Source organism: Lissotriton helveticus, chromosome 4_1, assembly GCF_964261635.1.
Source record: "Lissotriton helveticus chromosome 4_1, aLisHel1.1, whole genome shotgun sequence".
Lineage (NCBI taxonomy): Eukaryota > Metazoa > Chordata > Amphibia > Caudata > Salamandridae > Lissotriton > Lissotriton helveticus.
The window spans coordinates 1,238,193,512-1,238,206,391 of record NC_136063.1 but is presented as its reverse complement, the minus strand read 5'-3'; positions in this window follow the sequence as shown (position 1 = coordinate 1,238,206,391).

Genomic DNA, 12,880 nt, shown 5'->3' with positions numbered 1-12,880 from the left:
AAGTGGCTGGCAATTCCATGGAGAAGCTCGATCATCCTTTTCATTGTTGAAATTAGTGGCTAATGTGTGCTCAACATCTGTAATCAATACAATGATTTGCATATCATCACCGTGAGAAAACACCTGAAGATAAAATGACCAGATCAGCTTTGCTAGGAGGAATCATATGAATTGAACAAAGTGGGATTTAGTGAGGACCGATGTGGTACCCCAAAAGGAAGAGAGGAGTGTTTAGATTTCAGCTTGAGGGTGCACGAAAAGAAATTGTTTGTTGTCCTAGATTTCAGCTAACTACAGACAACTGTCTGTGTCCAGTTCATTAGGAGTGACCTTAAAAGATTTGTGGCAGTGTCTTTAAACCCCAACTTAGCTAAGCAGGACGTGACAAGAACCAGGGAAACCATGTCTAAGAATGTGGACAGTTTTAACATGATCAATGCCGCAACCTGACCCACATCAAACACCAATCTGATGTTATCATCTATCACCGAGACTAAAGTGATTTTTGTACTGTGGCCACAACGAAACCCCTATTGTAAAGCGTCCATTTACTCATAGTCCTCCATGAATGCCATCATCTGTCCATTCAAATGTTTCTCCAGAAGTTTTATAGGAACAGGAGCAGACACATAGGCCTCACATTTTTCCTATACGTTGGATTCAGATTAATTTTTTTTAACAGAGGCCTAGCTGCTGCCTCTTTCCATGACTTAGAAACGCATCCAGTCAAGCTAAACGGGTTTATGATAGACGTCGGAGGCCCTTTAATTATTTGTGCAGCCAAATAGATTTTCTTTGCAGGCAGGGTTCAAAAGGGGATTCTGATAGTACTTAAGACAGATTTTTTGGTTTCTACTTCAACCATAGGTTTTAAAAGATTAAAATATTGGTTAATTTACCCAAGTTTATTTTCTCACTATGGTATCAGCTGCCTCCTGTGGATCTTGCCCTCTAAAGTTACATATTTCTTCCTGATTGCTAATTTTCACAACTTCAGCATGTATAGTCTGGATTTTCAACTAGAAAAAAATGCCAAAGTCCTGTATAACATCTGAATTATTTAGGTTCTTTGGGGAGGACATTGAATGTATAATTTAAAAAACTCTCTGGATAACTTAAAGCTATTGGCGATTATATCAGTGTCAAAATTATATATTTTTGTAGACAATGGCATGCTTGTAGTCTCTAAACAGAGCTCTCTATTTTTCTTTTTGCCAATTTGGGGGCATATTACCGAGGCAGGGGAAATGAAATTATCGCCGATTTTGCGGCCGTTTTCGGCCGCAAAGCGGCGATAATATCATCGCCCTTTTTTTCAAATGAAAGAGTTTCTTACTTTTCTGAACTTGTACCACCTAGTACACTCTCTTACTGATAACAGAATTCTGTTCATATTTAAGCCTCTTAATTTCTACCAATAAAGTAGGGTTCCTGGAATGCCTTTAAAGAAATGTCTTATCGTTAACTGCCTTATAAAGAGAAATCAAAGAAGCTTTGAGGTCCTTATTTATTTTAACCATCTGATTAGTACTGAAGCCACAAATAGCACATTTCGGAGAATCCCATAGGATGTCATGAATACATTTAGCATGGCTTTATGAACCTTTGGAGGTTTATGATGAAATGCTGATTATCTGTGAAGAACTGAGGGGCATATTACCAATGGTGGCGATAGGAAATTATTGCTGGTTTAGCGTCCCGTTTTCGGCCGCTAAGCGGCGATAATTCTATCTCTCTATTAGCAAGCTGTCGCTAACTGATGTTAGCGACAGCTTTCAGGCGATAGCGAGCGGTTTGGGGCCCGCTTTGCATGTCACCGATATTTATCGCTAATGACATGCAAAGTGGGCGTACCCAACCTGTTAGCGACTGAAAGCAGTCGCTAACGTCGCTATCGCCTATTAGCAAAGCAGGCGTAGCAATGGAAATATTCCCGCTATCGCCAAAAACCAACGCCTGCTCAGACCAGTTCTTTGCCATGTTATCCAATGGGAGGTGGATAACATGGCTAAGAGCATTTCGTCGCTAATGCGTGAATATCGCTGTATTCTTAGCGATATTCACGCATTTCGCCGCTATCGCTGGATATTTTAGCACAATGGAGAAAAACGTTGCTAATAGCATGTTTTCTCAGCTAACATATCCAGCGATAGGCAGCGATAAAAAAAAATCGTCGCTAAGCCTATTTAGCGATAATTATCGCAACTTGTTGGTAATATGCCCCTGTGTACTTGGGTAAATTAAAATCCCCACCTATAACAATATGTGCCGATTGAGGTAAAGAAGTAAGCTTGGAGGTAATAGTGTGCCTGAATGGGGGTCTCTTTTATTGGGAGCTGCTAGACTTGTTATCATTATGGTGGTCTTCCTCCAACTTTTGCCTGTTCACCTTTACTTTTAGCGTTTTTATTTTTTTGGCCTTAAGACTGCGAGGACTTTACCACTGCTAACCAATGCTAAAGTGCATGTTATTCTCCCCTACACATGATGACATTGGTATATACCTGATTGGCATATTTAGTTAATTTATAAGACCCTTCTAAAGTGGTACCTCATATACCCAGGATTTGTAATGTAAATGTTACTAGTGGGCCTGCAGCACTGATTGTGCCACCCACACAAGTAGCCTTTCAAACCTGACTCAGGCCTGCCATTGCAAGGCTTGTGTGTTGAGTTTACTGATACTTCCACTTGCCATTTAAAACCACTTGCCAAGCTTTAAACTCCCCTTTTATTACACATGTCACCCCTAAGGTAGACCCTAGATACCTAGAAGGTAGGACATGTACCTTTAAGTTTTACCTGTCCTGATTGTGACAAACAGCTACATTTATGTTTCACTACTGTGAGGCCTACACTGTCTTGGGCTAGCTTTGGGAATTCTGTAAAACACATTTAAGCTGTAATGTCTGATTAGAAAAGTGTATCTAAATAATGTTTCATATCTATGGAATGGTAATGAAACATCCTCTCTAGTGGTATAGCTGGATTTACCTTTACTGTTTTAGAAATGTAAAGGTAACAAAGTGCATATTTCTCTGCTCCTACTGCTCAGTGTGCCTTGCAGCCTGTCTCCAATATCTGTCTGGGCTACACTTTTCTGCATTCCCTCTAGGTCGCCTCAAACACAGGAAGGGTGGATATGGGAGAGAACTCCCCTACATTCATCTGCATTCAGATAGCTCTTAATGGGCAGGAAGAAGCAGGTGGATCTGACCCTTACACCTGACTAGACAGTGTCCTGTTTCCCACACAGAGGGCTGGTTACCCCTATTGGTATTCTGTCAAACAAACTGGTATGAAGGGGACCGGTGTACTTTAAAGGCATGCTTTGAAGTCATCCCCACTTCAAAGGCTAATTTTGGTATAAGTACTGTGCATTGCCCTTTCCAAGGCAGTACACTACTGGACCTGTGACGAACTCTCCCTGGAATAAAGACAGGATTGCTGTGCTACGTGGCTACATTTTCTGAAGGAACTGCTTCTCTGCTTTGCTGTTCTGCTGGCTGCCTGCTGATCTCTGACCTGCTGAAGACAAGGAATGGACTCATCTCACTTGATCCCAGAATGACTCCAAAGGCTTTTTTTTCGTCTAAGGGCCATCAAAGACTTCCTTCACCTCTGAAACAGCACCTGGATTCTGCCATCTGTGAGTCCTACCCTGTCAATTCGTGCCAATCTAGCCCTGGGCCCTTGAAAGGTAATTTATGTTGTCGAGAACCATCAACGTTGACTCAAGGATCACTTTGCGCTGATCGGAACCACTGCACAGCTCGATGACAACATAAAGCATAGCTCGGACGCGATGCAGTGCCCGCTTTTTAGATGGGTTAATTGATGAAGCCTTAATTGGTGACACAGATCCATGCCGATGCTCACCTCCTTCATGGGATCAACAACATTGCCCCGCCTACTCGCCTCTAGTCCTCGACATCAACGCTTGCCCCATCCAAGGTATTTTGTCAGCGGAACCTGTCAGATTCGATTAGCCAGTCTTCTCTCCATCGCGGTCAGCCTGAACTTTGGATTACCCTGGTCAAATGTGACCTCAAGTAAGCTTTTAGCGTTTTTGACTTCTAAGAAATATTTTTGATCTATTCCTCAAAAAATCATAGCTCTGGTTCTAGTATTGGATTTTTGTTGTTTTGGCCTTGATTTTCTCATAAAATTATTCTCTATTTTTCTAAACCTGTGCATAATATTTTTGTGGTGCTATCATTGCGTTTGTCAGGCTCCCCCGTTTACACAGGAGAACAACTCAGGATCAGTGTGACAAACACAATTTTCCAACTCTTGATACCCCCATTTCTGCTTGTTGAATGACACAGAGTTTTAGAGTGATCAAGCAAGGGGAAGTGTATTAACTGAGGAACAGTAGGGGAAAAGGATAAAGACGTGAAAAGAAGAATAGACAAGAGGGAGGAGGAGCTACGCTAGCAAACAAGATGGCCGCTTAGGCTCCCGGCTCTGTCGACATCCGTCTTTAGCTGGATAATCCTGTCATATATCCTGATTTCACGCCCGACCTCCGTGTGGATGAAGCATTGCAGAGCCTGATGGTGCAATCCCGGGACTTTTACCGGCTCGATTGATGGAGTTATATTGTGTTTCATTTCTCAGCTTAGCCTAGCTTGTGAGCCGGGGCCTCGAGTACTGACCCAGCTGGGTTTCAGTTGAACAACATCGGCCGTGGGACTCAGGCAGGGTCCGGTTTCTCGCAGTGGAGGTTATCCTTGCCCGATCTCGATGGCGGTCATGTGGTCTGGTTGACAATGAAGGAGCGGTGACAAGACACATCTGTGGCTGTGGGCGGGGGTCCCCGTCCCGGAGGCCCGTCTTGCCGCCTCCCGGGTTCGACGGGTTGGGGTCCTCGCTCGCGGTAGCGGAGTACAGATCGCTGACTTGATAAGTCGCCCTCCGTTGCCGTCCGCTCTGCTCTTGCCTGTTCCCCCGGAGACACCCCGCCCTCTGGGGTAAAAGACTAAGTTTGAAATCGAACGAGAGGAAATGGGTCGGACGGAGTGTGTGCCGTCGCTGAGGACTGTATTGGCCGCCATCGGGGCACTTAACTCGCAAGTGAAGGCCATCGTCCACAAAATGATCACTGCAGTCGAGACTGGGCCTTTGAGACCGGGCTCTGATCCCTTACAAGATCTGAAATGAGCTGAGTTCCCCATGATGCACATTTTAACGGTGGATGAGGGCCCTGTACAGAAAGAAGAATTGATGCCCTCGGTCAGTGTTCGAATTAATACTTGTGAACCCACGACTTCGGAAAGATCGCTGCTCCCAACATTGCGACCGATTGAGGTGGAACCACTCGATTCTCCACTCCTGGAGACCTCCATTAGTGACTTTTGGATTGAGTTAACATCTTTTCCCTCCCATGCAGTTACACTACGTTTTCGGAGGGAGCAATATCGAGACTTACTGTCGGCGGGGGAGTACTTCTGTGCGATTGGGGTTCTTAAAGATCTAACATTTTTTACTTGTTCCAGTCGCAATTTTTTTGAACTCCTTAGGCACTTTGACTCTCCTGTTACTGCGGTGGTTCTACCTGTAGGAGTTCGCATGAAAGATCGGAAGGGCCAGGGATGAACTTGACTGTCTGGGTCCGATATTATGACTTCATTGGACACGGGATTTGCTACCATTATTGATGTGGGAGGCTGGGCGGTATTCACAACTTCCCCTGTTTGGTTTTGCCAGTATCTCCTAAAAGTTTTTTGATTATAACGCAGTGGGCGTTTGTTTCTGGCAGGGGGAGGGGAGACCGGGAGCCTGTATGAAGACTTCCTCCTCCACTTTACTATTTTTGGTAATTAGTTAGATGGGGCGACAGGCACACTGCTAGTTGGGGTTAGGCGAAAGCCATATGCAGGGGTGCAGGGAGGAGGGAGGGGTGTTTTTGTATTGTCTTTGTTTTTTGTTTAAAAATCCGATTCATATCCTGATATTGGGTGCCTTCCTGAGGGGTTATCCTGCTAGGTGGGTAGACGGGTCCTAGGGGTGGTTGTGTTTACGAAATTTTCTACAATGTATTGCCTTTAATTGCTGCAAGCTGGTAGTGATCGTTGTTTTGCCCACTGTTCTATCGTGTTACGCTTACCTGCCACTCGAAATTTTCGTATTTTAAAATCCTCTTCCTAAGTGTGGTGGACTTGTGAATAATGTCGATAAGGTTGGACTGATATTTATTGTATTTTATATGATCGCACGCCATTTCCATCTTGAGATTCAGCTTTCACCTTGGGGATTATCCATCTATTACTCGCCATATATTTGTATAATTGTTGCTTACTCCATGATGTAAGGCATCTGCCGTTGGTTTTTCTTGTTTATTCAATAATAAAAAGATTTATAAAAAAAAAAAAGAATAGACAAGAGTTATCAAAATAATTCTGTTTACACTCATAAAATCTCACTATAGGCGTAATCTATTTACCTGAACACTCGCAGGACTTCATCCAATCAACATATTTGCAAATATGATATTGGAACCTATAGATAAAGCGATATGGCAAACATGCGTACACCACAGACCAATAGACAAATATATATTATCCAATACGCACAGGAACATTCACACATACCCGAAAGCATATTATCACAGGGAAAAATAAATAAAATTGCACAAGGTTCTGTGCAAAGACAACAACTTCTTGACTCCATAAGAATTGGCAAGGTGTCACTTTCTTCGGAGCAAGTAAATTATTCCATTACTCTTCAATGACCTATAGAAGGAATCAAAGAAATAGACTTCATATTATCTGAAGTTTTTAATGGCATCAAAATAAACAGACAATTGGAACAAACAGGGTTTTATCCGCATCCTCCTCAAAGTACTGCATAACCTCTGTGGTAACCAAAATCAAGAAGGACTCCTTAATCACTCTTGTGAGCTTGCACAATGGAAGTACCCAGTGCTAACACAATCCTCGTGCTCAATGTGATCCCCCCCATAGACTCCCTACCTGATTGGGAAAATACTGAGCAATTAAAACACTGCGGCTCCGAAACAAGAATGCTTGAGAATCCACCTCTCACTTCAGCTGTACCTAAAAGCCTCTAGGCATTTCAAAAGCCAGTGACTTCTTCTCTAGAACAGAGGAGGGGTGGGAATGAGCACAATTGCCAGAGAACCCAGATGTGATGACAGCGAAAAACAGAGATACATGCTTCTCTAACCACAGGCATTCACTCAGCAATCACTCTACCTCAACAAATTATGCACGCTGGCCGGTGTGCAGAGGCTTCCATAAAACCCATAATTCTGTCTCTTGCTTCATGGGAAATGTAGTTTTAAAACACAGATACACAAAACACGATCTAATCATATGTTCATTTTCCTTCTCCTTCACCTGATAAAGTATCTAATTCACAATGAAGGTGCTTTAGCAGGGTTGAATCCTGACAGTACGCCTCCCATGCGCCTCTTAGGCCCGGGATTATTAGGAATTGCAAAATGGAAAAACCACACCACCCGAGGAGCGTGCACATTAGTACGCGGTTCCAAAGTGTAGTCCTCAGCCTTAGAGCCCTTCCAAGACACCAAATAACTCAATTGATCCATATGGTATTTAGAATCCACAATGCGCCGTACTTTGTATTCAGATTACTATCTTGTAGGACTGGAGATACAGCTCGACCCTGTGCTCGAGAGGCTGATTTCAGTAGACTGCAATGAAAGACAGGATGTGTTCTCAGAGTGTTTGGGAGTTTCAACATGTACACTACAGGATTCATCTGTTTAGGCACCATATATGGTTCAATGTACTTCAAATGAAATACACTGCGAACCTTGAAATGGATATTTCTTCTAGATAACAACACCTTATCCCCAGGGTGATACTTTGGATCCTCCCTGTGATGTCTGTCTGCCCACTTTTTGTACTACAGTTTTGCTTGATTTAAATGTATTTGAACTCTAATATGCCCCTCTTGCAAGTCTTCAATATAAGACTTTACAGATGGTTGATCAACTGCTTCCATAGGTATGGTGATAGGTAACACTTTGGAATAATAAACATATGTTGCAAAAAAAGGTGAAACACCAATAGTATAATGCAGAGTGTTATTGTAGGATAACTTAGCAAGCCTTTACAATTATACACATGACTCCATGGCCTCTTCCATATAACTGATATGTTGTAGGAGTCTGATTGTGTCTTTAGGTCTGTTTGCCCCCGATGGACCTCTCAGCATTCATGGTGTGCTCGTGAAAGACAAGCGGGGGAGCAATGTCTGATGGTAGTGCTCTCGTCATCCTCACCACTGCCTGACTTTGCTTTGCCTTGCCTCAAATGCTCTTGGTGTCCTCATCGCTGCCTCGGCTCACCGCAACACCACATCACCACAATATCTCTCAAAGAAGCTACACCAAGCCTCTCCTCCAGTCAGAATCAGTAGAAACCAGAAGTCTTGCGCAGTATGTCAGTACAGTGCACAGCAGACATCGCACAATTGTGTGTATGCATTGGGGCTGTATATGTGCTTTTGAAAGGCACAAAGCATGGAGGTCTCTGTGTACCATTAATGGAGACTCAGGTCTTGCTGGAGGAGCATGTAGAGGTGGATGAGCTCTCAAGACAGATTTGTGGATTGCTGATTTCCCGAGATCTGCGTGGGACACAACTGGAGGAAGAGCCAGGCTATTCAGTATACTTTGAAACGGGATCTTTGATTCTAAAGAAAGGTCACTGTCGTACCACATGGAAGAGTCAAGGAAGGATGGATGAAAGTTGGAGCCATCTGTAAATAATGAGTGTATTAAGTGTTGTGAGTATTTTAAAATGGGGTATTTTGAAATAAAAGTACACTTGGACATGAAACTAGTGTCATAAAAAGAAAATTCATGTAGCAAGGAGAGTTCAAAATTAATCCAGTGAGGTATCAGTGAGTCTTTATTCTGCTTATTAAGGGCATACAATTGTCTAATTAAAAAAGCAGTGTGATATAATTTAAAATTAGGGAATCGCACACCCCCTTCATTTTTAGGTTTCATTAATTTAGATATAACAATGGGGGCAGGTTGTTGTTCCATAAATATGTTGTACAGAGAGAGTTAATTTGGTTAAAATAATAATTCAGAATTCTAAAAGGTCGCATAGAAAGTAGGAAAAGAATAAGGTGAACAATCATAATTTGGGGAATGGTGGGTGAAAACCAAACACCTAGGTTTTTGAGTTTGGATGGACACCACTTAAAGTTGGTATCAGAAAACATGTATTAGTAACACAAATAGTGTTTAAAGGTAAGACTTCAGTCTTAGTGAAGTTGAATTTATATTTTGGAATATAATTCAATATCCTGTAGAAAAGGGGGTAAGGATGAAATAGGTTTTGAGAGATAGTTCAAAATATCATCTGCATAGGCAGATAATTTATTTTCATGGGAGTTGTGATGAAAACTTGTTATAGAAGAATTGTGACAAATGCGTTCAGGAAAAGGTTTGAGACATAAAAGAAATAGGAGGGGGAGAGGAAGCAGCTTTGTCTAGTACCTCTATGAAACCTAAAATAGGGGGATAAAAAAACATTAACAGAGACACAGGCACAGGGTTCTGCATATAATAACTTAATAAATGAAATACATTTGGGGCCAAATCCAAACCAGTGAATAGCTTTAAACACAAATTGCCAGTTTATATCCCTAGATGCTTTTCAGCATCTATGGATAGAACAGCTCGAGGGTCCGGATATTTTTTCCCCAGTGTAATAATATTAGAGAACATTCTAGCGTTGTCAGAAGAGAGCCTACCTTTAATAAAGCCAGAATTTTCAGTTTTGATGAGCAAAGGTATAACATCATCGAGTCTAGAGGCAAGAATTTTTGCAAAAGTTTTGCAGTCATAGTTAATTAATGAGATTAGGCAATACATTTGACATAGGGTATGATCTTTATCAGGTTTGGAAATTATTAAAATAAGAGCATCTAAAAAGGAGACTTCAGGTTTGTATTTTGATATAAAAGAGGAGAAAAGCTCAAGTAAATGAGGAGCAAAAGAGGATTAAAAGGAGGGGATAAGTTAAATAGAAAAGCCGTCAGGGCCTGGGACTTTGGCTTTTTTGAGAGAATTAATGGCATTCAGAATCTCCTGCAATTAAATATATTTTTCAAGAAGAGTCATGACATTCGGTAAGGAGGAAGGAGGAGGAAGATTATCACAAAATGATAGGACATCGTTTTCAGAAGGATGAGTATCATCCATATATAGTGAGGACTGGAAAGCATTTATAATGTCAGAGTCAGAGTGTAGTAAAGTGTTAGTGAGGGTATTACGAATAGGAACATTGGTTTTCACTTTTAAATAATTTGCCAGCATTCTACCCGCTTTATTTTGACCCCCATGATATTTAGAATTTATTTTGAGGAAAATGTTACAAGCATCATTATGAGCTAGTTTATTTAAACGGACTTCGCCTTGACAAGTTCCCGGAGGTGTGTAGGACTATTGAATGTGAAGTAGGCGTGTTCAAGAGCTTTGATATGTTGGAGACAAGATCGATATTGGGAATTCAATAATTTTGTCTTCTTGGTGGTATAGGAAATGGTAAAGACTCTGAAAGAGGATTTAAAGGCATCCCAGTTGTTGTGGACAGAAGTATCATTAGGCGACACTTTTGACTTTGAATTGCCATCGTGGAGCACCTAAGACTCATATTTTCATGGGGCATCTACAATTAATGTTGCCTCAAGTATATGGGGAATAACACTGTTTCATAGATAGAAGAGCTGGATTATGGTCCCTCGTGCATAGTGTAGAATACAGCTCTTATGAAGAGTGTGGTAATATTGAGTGTATGTCGTATTTCACTTGGCTTTTTTATAAATAGTACTTTTAAAAAAAGTAAGTATTTAGGTTTGAAATCCATGTAGTGAGGTTGCTGAACATATGTTGAGTTGTGAGTCTGTGTTTGCTCTATATATACCTCCTTCCTCTATGGACTACTCATCCCATGTTACCACTGAGAGTCATGTGTGGAAGGGGTATTTGGTACCATTGCTTAGAGCCCATAGTAGCCAGGGGGACAGGGATATCAGGCATAAAGGACCTCCATCACCACAGTTAGCTCCAGTAGTTCCTGCTAGCCCTGTTGCATTCTGGAAGGGTTCTGACACACTACCAACACCTCCATGGTGCATCAAAACCTCGACCTTAGGAGTACAGATGAATGCACAGAGGAGGAAACAAACAAAAAAGAACTGCATCACCAAACATCTAGTAATCAGGGACCCAAATTACCATTTTTAACAATGAGCTATCATTTTGCCTGGCAACGGAATGGGACATAGTATAAACTAATTTGGACCTCTTCAAGTTCATGCATAAACTCAAATTCTATGCCTACTTTAAGGACAAACCAACTTTACCCATGAAAAGACCATCCAAGCCAATTATTAAAGAACTTACAGCCCAGCAACTGGGGTCTATTTATCTGCAGACAACATTGTCGGAAACCCATGGAAATAGCGTAGCGGGTAGTGCCATCAGTCTAGAAACCACCACAAGAGTACTTGGAACAGATACATCATATTCAGGACCCACTGAATATAAAACAAAATATATCTTCACACCTACACTACCCTCAAAGAATTCAATCGAGCTATTCCATCCAGCAGCCATTACAAACTTCTAAAAAAAACGGGAAATGCTGTGAGAAAAAGAAATATCTACCATCTATTATCAGTCACACACATATTTTGCTGATAACCAACTGAAGAACAACCTAGAATTAGTCATTAAGGAAGCAGGCAAAGGTGGAAATAATTGTATTCTCTATTAGTCAAAGTCATTCGCCATTTAGAGGACTACCTCACATAAACTAAATGGCAACTATTGCACACTACATGCTATGGGAGGATTCCTGGCAACCCAACTAGCATGATACAAAGGAAACTAATGAGTCACCTCGACACTTGTCACGAGAGGGAACTGCCATCATGGTGGAAAATACAATACCTTAACTACAGCACCACGCCACGGCTACACTACATATGTGGTGCCATAAATCCACAAATCTGGATTGCCACCAAAAGAGATACCAATCTTAGCTGGGATTGGCTCCATCTACTTCTAAACCAGGTAATACATAGATTGTTATCTTTAACTCTTTATGAAAAATGTATTGTCCTACAGAGAGACACCCAGGATGCACTATGAAAACTGGAGCATCTTGAATGGCAGCAAGACTACATTCTAGAAACTACTGATGTGGTTAACCTCTACACATTGATCAAACACAAACATGGGTTTGAAGCAGTGAAAAAAATCTCATCAATCAAATCGGCAAATTTTTAGGAAAGCAATGAGATGATAATTGACATGTTATATTTCTGTTTCACCCAAAGTATCTTTTCATTCAATATGGGTGTCTTTCTACAAAAACAGCAAAATGCAATGTGGAACAAATTTGCCCCATCAAATGCCTCCATAGTTTGGGGAGATGTTGAATATTGTCTCCAGGCCGAATGCTAACAGCACTTTAATAAATATACATTCATCTGGGTGCTATGTAGACAAAATTCTTGTTGTGTCTCAAGGATCACTTAAACTACTTAAAAAGTATATGGACCAACTATCATCCAATATATAGAGCATTAAATTACTACCAACCTCTCCCAGAGTATCTGAACCCCTCAATCTATATTGAAAACAGCCAGAGTAACAGTAAACCTAATTTTCAAGAACCTGCATCCAGCTTGATACTGAATACTTAAAGTTGCCACCCACAAAATATCATCAAGCCGTTAATCTTATGTTCGTTTCTGCCGGATCTACCTGTTTTGGTATTTTTTGATTAATCATGGGAAGAACTGTATTACAGTTTGGCACATGTCAGGGTGTACGTGTGGTACTTCCGTCTCCACATTGCGGTTA